The following is an 11,168-nucleotide window of genomic DNA, read 5'->3' as shown; positions in this document are numbered from 1 at the left end:
TGAATGAAATTCAGATCTGCTCCACTATCAATGAGAGCAATATGATTAGTAAGAGTATATTCTCCTTTAATCACCAAAGTGACATAAACATTCTATCTTTGGAATATAGTATTATCCACCTAGTTATAGTTCTGAGAGACAAAACTATCCAAAAGATTCTTATTAATCTTTAAGGTTTTTATTTTTGTTTTAAGGTTATTAACCTCATACTGTAAATCAGGAATATTAGTAATACGAGAATTACCCTTAAAATAAAGAGTACTAGGAAGTCTCATATTATTATAAGAACCAAGATTCTGTAAAGTCATAAAGTTCTGAAGATAATTAAAATTATATATCTTATCTTGTGGATTAATCTTAAATTTTCTTATCTTCAACAGATTACTATAGTCTTGTGGTCTAATAGAACACTGACTAGACTTATGACCATAATGATCACATTTATGGCAAAATCGAAGAGCTTTAACTTTAGGCCTGAGTCTCTTCCAATGTTGTTTCTCTTTAAGACTTTTCGGTTTCTTATAAGTCTTAACTTTATCATTAGTCTTTTTGACTAATACGTTATGCTTTTTAGGTGGTTTCACCTTTTCAATATTATCCTTTATTAAAGGCGTTATAGGCTTTATCGGAGGATGAACACAAGAATGCTTTTGATCATATTCTAATACTCCAATATAATTATCTACAGGTTCATAAATCCTTTTCACCTGAGATTTTCCTGCGGTGTTAGGTAAATCTTGTTTAACCTCAGATTGAGTGGGTAAATAATTATTATCCTGCGAAATAGATTTTACCCTCTCATTGTCTACAGGAGTATAGGTACCTTTCTCAATAGTAATAGTCTGCTTTTTTGCAGAAATTACTGGTTGAGGAATACTTTTTTCCTGTAACTGATTATTGCTTACCTCCTTATTAGGTAAGATACTATTATTAGATAACTCACTATTAACGTCGGCCCTAAGCCTAGCCTCTCGTTTGGCTATTAAATAATCAGTCATCTCTTTTCTAAGAGCTGCACGTTCAACTCTGCCATTCAGGATTTTATGATCCTGATACTCAAGACAAAACCATTTTGCAAGAGTAGTTTGATTCCTTTGATGATAATCATAATAATCATTATAAGGTCGAATCATAGGTTTCAATTCTGTAGGAGTAAAATATTTACTCAACTCTTCATATTTTAATTTATAAAATTGATAAGTTTCATAAGGTGTATAATCCATTATAAAACAAAATCCATTTCTGACACTGTGGGAGATTCCCTAGCTTTCTGTGTATAAATACCATGTGGTATTTGTTGATTAGAGATACGAATCTCTTCTACAGATTGATTATACTGAGATATGGATTCAGTATCTGAAATTGAATGCCTAGAAGATTGTGGTATGGAGATCTTATAAGAGGATTTCGAAGACAAACTTCTACTAACAAAAGGTTTTTTAAAGTTCAATATAACTTCTCCTTCTGTTGATTGAATAATCTGATCTAAATCATTATTAATGATTGGCTGTGGTTGAACAACGTTTTTGCAGATCCATGAATCTGGAAATTGAATTTCACTCCAAGGAATCATCTTGGGTGTTGCTATACTAGAAGTTAAAAGATTTGTGTCAATTAACACAGTCTTATCTGGTGTAGTTTTATATCGTGTATTTGGTGTTAGAGTATGTAACACCTTATAGTGAATTCTGTAAGTGATTCCAATCACCTCAAATCCAGGTAAAAAGTTATAACCTTTAGCCTGAATTTGTAATGATAAAGAATCATAAAGATTTCTATCCGATAAAGATAAACTTAAATTAGGATAGACATCAAAATAGACTGGTCCATGACAATTCAAAGACTAGTCTCTACAGCTTCCATGAGGGACGGTAAATAGTCGAGACATCTAGCATCTCTGAGAGTTGCTTGAATACAAGCATTCATACCAAAAAGGGTTAAAGGTCTGAAAGCAACCTGTATTAATCCTATATGAATAAATTTATAATTTTTCACATAAGGATATAAGTCACGAGGACATTAAAGATGCAAATTATTACTCATGGAATGTAAACTAATAGTTTGTTTTATAGTTTTTACTGCAATTTTGCTGGTCAATTTTTCCATCCAGCTACCATATTTATATATGGTCTTGGGATCCATATTAGGAATCGTCCATTTATTCATTTTGTCCCGTGTGTCGAGATCATACTTTCGATTAATTACGTGTTCTTAATTGAACTCGGATCATCATTATTTGATGATTGTGCCATGGGTGTTGAGGTGTTAGTGCAAAACAGGTAGAGTATAATGAATTATAACTATACCAAACAGTATTAAAACTATTCATGATGCAATTGTTGATACATCGTCTTCTTCTCAAAATATTATAAACAGTACAATCAAAATCAAGTTTTTAATGTTTATATTAAGTAAAACCACGTCCGTCAACGCCTTACGGGTGCAAATGGCCTAAACGCATATCCTGCTAAAGCGGCCTTTGTGATAATCCCTACGCGACTTGGGTGACGTCCCAGAGTTACCAATATAAACGCAAAGAAACAATAATGACCTATTGCTTATGCAAATAGTCTTATATCAACAAGAATGAAATTAAGTGATCCTAACTTCATCTCTAATAAGATACTATTCATAATATTGGAAAAGGAAGAGCCAACAGTATTTTAGGATCCAGGCGGACATTCTTGTGGTCGGAAAACCGAACCTTTAGCAAGTAGTCCTAAAGAGTAACCCTAACGCCTTTTTCCTTAATCATACTAATATCTCTTACTTACATCTTTTTGGGAAATAAAACAATTAAATATAATTGTAAGACATTTTCTCACCGTTATGCACTAACCTCAAATTAAGTTGTCATGGCTCTGATACCAAATAAAAAGAGAGATCAGGTAAAACACCTGATTAATGCGGAAGAAGATCAGCCAGCAGCAAGAACACTTGATTAAACTGAACTTTTATTTATAAGATTGTTTATATATATATATATATATATATATATATATATATATATATATATATATTAAGGAATTTGTTTCTCACATATGGATGATATATATATTTTTACCAAATTGTAATTTTTTGCTATGTAAGTTACACACTGAAGAATTTGTTTATCACTTACAGATGATATTTGTTAAGCTAATCTTGTGTTTTTTCAGTTAATTTTGGGTTAAGTTTCTCTTGTATGTAACATACGTGTTAATATGGTAGTTACTTTGAAACCATAAGTCAGCTACTTTTATGGTTTTTGGTACTGATCCGGTGGTGGTAGTTTTTTACTTTAAATCTTTGTAAGATGGAATTTTTCAATACATTTTGTACTTAGTTTCAATACATTCTTAGATCCTGGTTTAGTTTATTAAGACTTTAAATCCTGGTTCCCCTAAATCTTTTCTGTTTTATTTTATTTTCAATTGGATTTCAGTGTATTTGGAGTTTGATATTATATAAATGATTGTAATTAGGTTTGATATTATATAAATCAGTGTTCAGAAAAGTCTTTAATTTAGTTGCTTTTAAGAAATTCTTGTGATTTTTCATAAAAACAATTCACATTAAAATTTGTTTAAAGTTGCTGACGTTGTTTTAATGTATTGCTACTTAATAGACTGTGCGTGAAGAGTGTTAGAGAAGGAGAAGAAAGAGTGTTGGAGAAGAGAGAGTTGTGGTTTTATTTTGAATTTGTTGAGATCCAACGGTTCCAAACGACCACACATATCTCAACAAAATCGTGTGGTGATGAGCAAGAGACAATGTCGCATCAAAGAAGACAAGGAGAGGGGAGAGGAGAGAGAAATGTTTTTTCTATTGGAGAGAGAATTGTTTGTCTGGACATGGGCAAAAACAAAAGTGTCAAATTTCCGTTGAATTAGTCAAAATTGAGTGTTTTGCCTGAATTGAAAAGAAATAATACTTTTCTTGTGTTGTTTAGGATATTTTCCTTTATTGAAACGAAAGAATACACATGCAAAATCAGAAAATTTATATTATATATCTCACAAACGTATATATACCTACCATCTCGGGTAGCATTACTCATTTTATTACCCAAAAAAAATGCATTTACTCGCTTAGGCAGCTACAGTCGGCAACTACTTTTTTTTGTTTTCGAGCTAGTAGGTACGTATCTAACTCGGGGCAGCATGTGCTCATTTAGGCAGCTAAAGGGAACAGGCAACTACTTTTTAGTTTTTATAGAACTGTGTGCCAATAATAATAGGGTACCCTAATAATAATCAGTGCTTTAAAATTAAACCGAGCCGGACCACTGGTTGAAAGGGTCGGACCAGATCAATGAGATTATATAACAATTTCGGTTCGGGTTATATAACCATGGCTGGGATAATCAGATAAACCTGGACGCCTTTCTCGTACAATAATTTTTTTGGTAAAATTGTTAATTAAGAGAGAAACCTAAATGCAAGCACAAACCAATCTACCTAGCTGAATTTGTAATATAACTTAGAGTTTTTATTGTAAAGGGTATTAATGGTTTTGAAACTCTTACCTAAAAAGTTAGTAATTTGGAGATGCTAAAATTTGAAACCAGATACTAAAATATTTATCCATTATCGTTTTTCAAAATTAATTTCCCGTCTCAACAATGGTGAACATTATGGAGCATAGTTTGTGATTTTGAATGGAAAATATTTCAATTTTTAAATAGTAATTTGGAGATGCTAAAATTTGAAACCAGATACTAAAATATTTATCCATTATCGTTTTTCAAAATTAATTTCCCGTCTCAACAATGGTGAACATTATGGAGCATAGTTTGTGATTTTGAATGGAAAATATTTCAATTTTTAAAAAATTAAAATTATATATTAAGGGTTAAAATATTTTGAATTCTTATATATACTTAGAATATACTGAATACCCTATGGAATTCTGGCTTTTGAAAAATTAGGAATTCCGATAACTCCAAAATCTTGAACTATGTTCTGAGCATATCGTCATCAAGATTCATGCAACTAATTTAATATAGTTGTTAAATGCAATGACCAAAATATCGTTGATTTATCTTAATTTTTGAGGCATTCAATATAGATATATTGCGATATATCAGTTGGATATATTGACACATTTTGTATCTAATATATATCGGATTTTTTAATATATCGATATCTATTAACTGATATATATGGTATATCTAATATAGATTGTTGACTTTGACCAATTTTTTACTGATTATTATTAATATATCAACGATATTTTTGATATAATCGATAATATTTCTAATATTTTCTAATATATCAACCTACAAAACAAAATTTTAACTGGTCAACAAAATAATATATATCCACAGATATATCGATATATAGCCCGACATCAAAATATTTGGCCTTGGTTAAATGTACATTCCGTCTCTCACCGATGGGGTGGTTGGGCAGTGGACACCCTCTTTGAATTCTGACTCTTAAAAAATTCCATCACGTGCAATAATTGCCGTTTTTTTTGTTTTAGAATTAACTCGTGTAATATGTACGATGGTAACTGTTTTTAAGTTTTAGAATTTGCTTTTGTATGAGCTAATCGAGTGTGGACTGTGGAGGCTAGCTACCATTCCTTCTCAATTATTATTGGGTCAATAAGACAAAATAAGAAATTGGTCCCCAGACCTATTTTCGAGTGAAAATAATTTTCATAACCAGTGTTTTTCTTTAAATCACTCTCAGAACAATTTTCGAGTGAAAATAACTCATAAGGACAAATATTTCGGATTTGAAATAAATATTTTCTGATTTTACCTTTTATGTCGTTTTGGTATGAACAATGAATTTTTTTTTTTTTTTTTTTTTTTTTTTTTTTTCTTTGAAATAAAAAAAGAATGATTGTATTTGAACAACTCATAACCAGTGTTTTTTTTTGTTTTTTTTTTCTTTGAACAAATATTCTCATACCTTATGTTGATGTATGAACAATAATTGTTCATACTCAAATGTGAACGTACCTCATACAATATATTAATGTATGAACAATGATTGTTCATACTCCAATAGGTGTTATTACTGATCATATATTATGTTGAGGTATGAACATTGCCCCTAAATAGGTATGAAAAATGATTGTTCATAGCTCATATTGAGGTATGAACAATGATTGTTCATATACTCCAATAGGTGCTCTTACTGATCATACATTATGTTGAGGTCGGTATGAACAGTGATATATTGTTCATACTCCAAATAGGTATGCATGAACAATGATTGTTCATATTCCAATAAGTGTTCTTACTGATCATATATTATGTTGAAGTATGAACAGTGATTGGTTATACCCAAATGGGTATGAACAATGAATGTTCATACGAACAGTGATTGTTCATAATGTATGTTGAGTTATGAACAACGGTTGTTTGATCATACTCCAAATATGTATAAACAATCATACACAGAGTAGTTTCGGTTGGTCTAGGCCATTTATTATTTCGCGCTAGGGGTATACTTGACTTTTAATATATCCGAGCCGTTTTTAATTTCGTGTCAATGGTATACTTGACATTTCATCTACCCCGTCTTTGTGAGTGATTAAAAAAAATGGTTATAAGAATTATTTTTTCCCTGATCTGTCCTGTCCTGGACAGAATTGGATATTAATTTAAGATATATAGTCAATTTGAGAGATTGTCGTCAGTGCGAATTCCTCTTATAGAGATTCTATACTTCCTATTTCCTAATTCCTATTGTGGTAAATAGGCAACTCACTACTATTACTTTTTTTTGTTAATCTGACCATAGTACAAAATATCGTGATATATCGCGATATATATCGAGAAATTAGAGATGGATACGGAAATATCACGATATTCAATTGGATAAATACTAGTGTAACTATCGACGATATAGCGATGGAGAAAGTCGAAAGAATTTTTGGCTATGAATTGAAGGCTTAAGAAATTTATTAGACGGAGAGTTCAAATTCTTGAAAAAGGGATCAATCTTTTGGATTTCAAGCCAGGTGGAGTGAACTCAATTATTCAAGTTACTGATCTCAAAGATATGCCCAAGAGAGAACTGAAAGTTGCTTCAAGCCAAATTTTGTCTTTGTTTCAAGATAATTATCCTGAAATGGTTGCTAGAAAGGTAAGTGCTGCTTTTTGAGATTGAATCTGCTTAGAATCTCAGTGTTTCTAATGTGAGTTTCGGTGATGCAGGTTTTTATTAATGTTCCATGGTACTTTACTATGTTGTATTCCATGTTTAGTCCTTTCCTTACTCAAAGAACTAAGAACAAGTTTGTGATATCTAAGGAAGGGAATGCTGATGAGACCCTTTACAAGTAAGTTAATCATCACCAGAAATGTTAAAACAAATTTGTAGCTTCCACCATGTTGTATTGTTTAAAAAAAAACAATTTTTTTTTGAATGGTCTTGGTAGTTTGGTCATTGGTGGTAGGGTTGCTATTTCTTTAACTTGAAACCTTCCTTGTCCACTTTCTTTTCAGATAGACCCATTTTTTTGAATTTGAAAGATCTTCCTATTAATGAATTTACATTACTTAATTATTATGTGCAAACCTGATTAGGATTTTAAATATTGTTGCTCTAGCTTAATTTTGCTACTCCATTTAGTTTATGTAATTGATCTAAATTTATCAATTACTAGTGATTAGGTTTATAAAACCTAAGAATGTGCCAATCCAGTATGATGGACTTGGTCGACCAAACGAACTAGAGGACGGTCCGCCTAAACCAGCATCCGAGTTTAATGTCAGAGGAGGAGAGAAAGTGAACCTTGAAATTGATGGAATTGAGGTATTCATGTGTTAAAAATGTTAATTTGAGTTCTAAGTTAAGTACATTAAGGTTAAATGTAGGCATAAGAGCACCTAAGGCACCTTAGGCTTGGGCCAAATGGGTGCCTCGTGTCTCCTAGGCTTATCCCTATCGCCTGAACCTTTTACTTCATAGTTTTTGGTTGATTCTAATTTGAAAACTGAGCTGGGTTAAGTTAACTGACCACCTTTGATTGTTTTGAATTGTTACATTGTTCTTAGTGTGGTGCAACAATAACTTGGGATATAGTGGTGGGAGGATGGGAAGTGGAATATAGTGCTGAATTCATACCAATTATGGAGGGAAGCTACACTATTGCCATAGAAAAAGCCAAAAAGGATTGCTACACTGGAATAACCAATTCACAATTCTTTCACACCTAGAGAAGCTGGTAAGATGGTTCTCTCAATCGATAATACAAGTTCTCAGAGAAAGAAGGTTGCTGCTTATAGATACTTTGTGTGCAAATCGGTATACTATACACAATTAGTCTTAAATAAATTCCCCATTTCGTGTTTCGCAATGGCAGTAGAGATAAATGCTTAGATGTAAAACCTGGTATTAAGTGAATCACATGGCAACTATCTTATGATGTAATTAGTTAAATTTGTTAATCCATGATGTGGATCCTTTGCTCTATCATATTTGTTTTACTAGCTAGCATTTTTCTTGGTGTGGATACCTTGTTTCTAAAGTGGTGTCTATTGTGTGAACTATATGGGTTGTCATTAGGTAGTTGGTACTTGATGTCAGATGGTGATCGAGATGGGGATACATGAAAAGTTAGTCACGAAGAGTTTATCTTTGATACGCAACTTTAAGTTTAGTGTGGATTGTATTAAAACAGTTTTCCTACAGTGATATTTGAAACTTCATATCAAAGTGGAATCTTGGTCTTTTTGATTGAATCCAATTATGGATGATAGTTTAGTGAGTCGTCTATCCAACGCAGCAAGCCTCATTCAATTTGGATGTGGGTGGAAAACGATATGCACTCCAAAATACTACGCGTCAGAAAATTTTGCTAGTAAGAAAAACAGTTTCTGCACAATGTTAGCCCTCAGTTTTGATATGTCTAGAAGGAGAGATAGGTTTTTGGTAAAACATGAAAAATTAAGACCCGTGAGTCTACTTTCTAACCCAATTGGCCTCAATGCGTTCCGAGGCATGTGGAGATAGATATGGCACCGTGAAGTTGGGTTGATAGAAAAATAGTGCGTTAGAAATCAGTTTTTGCGCACTGTGTTCGAGCCAAGTTTTCGCCTATTTAGAATGAGATCGAGTTTTTTTGTAAAACATAAATAAGTAAGTTCTATGTGTTAGAAGTTTAACGCAAAAAGCCTCGATGCTTTTGGATATCTATGGAAAGAGTTGTGCTATCCCAAAGATAGCCCGTCAGAATTTTCGTTTGCTAAAAATTTGGATTGTTACCAAGTTCGCGCTATAATTACTTCTAGTTAGGCTAAGATTGGGACATCGGGTTGTACATGAAAAAGTAACTGTATATATTCTAGTTTTCAAATAATCAAGTGAGGTGTCATTTGGATGACTATAGGAAAAGTTATTTTATTGGTAACTCAGCTAGAAAATCTACCGTGTTCTATTTTTATGTGCATGAACCTAATTTGAGAGATATTTTTAGAAATGAACTAAGAGCTTCTTTAATCATTCCTGAACATTTTGTAAGTTGTTTGTAACCTACTTTTATATAGTGTTTTCATTTGGAACGACATGGTTCAAAAGATAGTTTTTGGTGACCCAAAAATAGAGTAGAATTCGTGTTTGAGCAATTTTGACTAATAGGTTCATTGTGCATCATTAGGGTTGGAACTTCATTTATTTTATAGGGGCATTATTTGGAGCTTATCTTTATTCGTTTTGAGATGATCTAAGTTGCTGGTTTCTTTAAGTGTAAATGTTATTTAACTATTTTGGCATTCGTCGAGACAGTTATGTACTTGATCCATGTATTTTTAAATAGGAATCATCAAATTTAATTATTTTTTTGATGTATATATTAAATTATTCTCGTTTGTGTTAAATGGGAGTAGAAATGTCAAAAGGATTTGATATTGGGTGGGACTACGCTATTCGTATCTCTGGAAATAAAAATGGGACACAGTGCAAATACTGTGATAATATTTTAGCTGGAGGTGGCATTATAAGGCTTAAAGTAAGAGCAAAAATGTTGAGAAATGCTCGAAATGTGAAAGGAAATTCGAGACATGTTCTGACAAATGGTTGAGTCTGGGATTGAGAAAAAAAAAAAAAAAAAAAAAAAAAAAACAACAACAACAAAAAACAAAGCTCAATAACATTATAATGCTGCCATGTATGCACACCTTCCTGGAGAAGACTCAGATGAGGATGACTACGAGTTCGAGATGGCTCGGCAACTATCTAGAGATAAGTACCAGAGAGTCTGCGAGAAGGGCTCGTGGGGTGTAAAGTCCTGAATTCTTATTAAAGGTAAATTAGTAAAAGACACGTGATCCTTAGGGACGATTACGTACGTGGCCAGTCGGATAGACGTTTAGCCTGACGTAACGTAAATTAATTTAACACCGACTGAGAAACCAAGTTAGTTCAGGAAAACCACTTGAAAAATTCTAAAGTTTCATATCATTAGTTACCTAGAATATACGAAGATCGAAAAAGAAGATAAATAATAAGTGATAAAATAATTCGATACATGGTAAATTCATGTGTGCATAACTAAATACTCGCATAGTCAATACGAGTCTGTCGCCTGTAAACCCAAAAACTTTAGAACTGGACAAGTCATTTGACGACAGTTTAGTAATTACTGGATAACGTGTGCTAACTTAGACCGTTACACGCGAGAGCATAGGAGCAAGCCTTGATTGATAATAGCTAATAAAGTAAGGGTTGGATAGTCTTATTACAAAAACCTTAGCTAATACCCATAGAAATCGCACCAAACTTATTGCACCAAATTTCTTTTCTTCTCCATTTCGCCAACTTAGAACCCTAAGAAAGAGAAAACCCAATTTGCCCAATTTCCATTGATCCAAACCTAAGGTTTTCACACCTAATCCTTAGAAACACTTGATTCAAGTGTGAAGATTCAAAATTTCTTGGAATTGCGTCGTATCAAAGTGAAAGGTGAGTTTAATTTTGTCTCAAATAGATATTTAGACTCAATTTCGATGGATTTGGGTGTATTGATGAAAATAATTGAACTGGGTGTGTTGAATTTTGACAGTAGCTAGTTGGTGAAGATAGAGTGGAGTGAAATTGGTGGAGCAGAAAGCTAAGGAGCTATTCTTACTGACTTGGTAAGAATTATTATATATTCACTCTAAGTTAGAGAAATTTATGTTAGTTTCACACTTTGTTTAAGATCAGGTTGATTAATGAATGATTGAG

At 32.4% G+C, this 11,168-nt stretch overlaps 1 pseudogene across 1 annotated transcript; it reads left to right on the top strand.

The window, feature by feature from the left end:
- Positions 1-6,850: 6,850 nt before the first annotated feature.
- Positions 6,851-8,330, top strand: LOC147515168 (patellin-6-like; annotated as a pseudogene). Its single transcript, XR_015212965.1, has 4 exons — positions 6,851-7,085; positions 7,157-7,281; positions 7,616-7,757; positions 8,000-8,330. The product of XR_015212965.1 is annotated as a patellin-6-like (transcript).
- Positions 8,331-11,168: the final 2,838 nt, after the last annotated feature.

The sequence above is a fragment of the Coptis chinensis genome, chromosome 2, assembly GCF_015680905.1.
Source record: "Coptis chinensis isolate HL-2020 chromosome 2, ASM1568090v1, whole genome shotgun sequence".
Classification (NCBI taxonomy): domain Eukaryota; kingdom Viridiplantae; phylum Streptophyta; class Magnoliopsida; order Ranunculales; family Ranunculaceae; genus Coptis; species Coptis chinensis.
Note: the sequence above shows the minus strand (reverse complement) of the source record. Positions and strands in the feature narration are given on the sequence as shown.